Below are 638 nucleotides of genomic sequence, written 5' to 3'. Positions count from 1 at the left end.
GTAAGCAACCAGCTTCAAGTAAATTTACAGGTTGCTCATATGGAACAATATACCCCATAGAGACAGATATTTCAATAAATACAATAAAGGAAAAGATCAAGACATCATGGGGAGTAAACTCAGAAATTCTGGAAATTATCAGAATCACAAAAAATAACAAAGATAAAGATAGTGACCAAAAAATAATCCCAACAAAATCTTTAAGGATCACATTTTAAGGCCCTCTTCCAGAAAGAGTGGCTACAGGTCACACTTCATATAACGTATACCAATATACTTTCAAAGTTCCCAGATGTTCCAACTGTTTATGTGATGTGATGTGATTTTAACATATAAATCTAGAAAAAAGGTGCAGCAATTGCAGCAAATATGATCATAATTATGAAGATTGTACAAATCCCCCATTGTTTTTATTGTAAGGAAGCACACTCACCCAAAGATAATTCTTGCAAAATGCACAAGAAAGCATTAGAAATTAACAGAAATAACATAACACCAAACAATATAAAGATAAAATTGCAAGTACAACAACTGAAACTTAACGCAAAACAAGAAGAGGTGATGACTAGAAATAGGGAAATAATAAACAAGGCAACACTCATTCAGACACAAACAACAATACACAATCAACAAAATCA

The sequence above is a fragment of the Penaeus japonicus genome, unplaced genomic scaffold (assembly GCF_977035675.1).
Source record: "Penaeus japonicus unplaced genomic scaffold, GWHDUDI00000001_assembly GWHDUDI00000021, whole genome shotgun sequence".
Lineage (NCBI taxonomy): Eukaryota > Metazoa > Arthropoda > Malacostraca > Decapoda > Penaeidae > Penaeus > Penaeus japonicus.
This window is presented reverse-complemented; position numbering follows the sequence as displayed.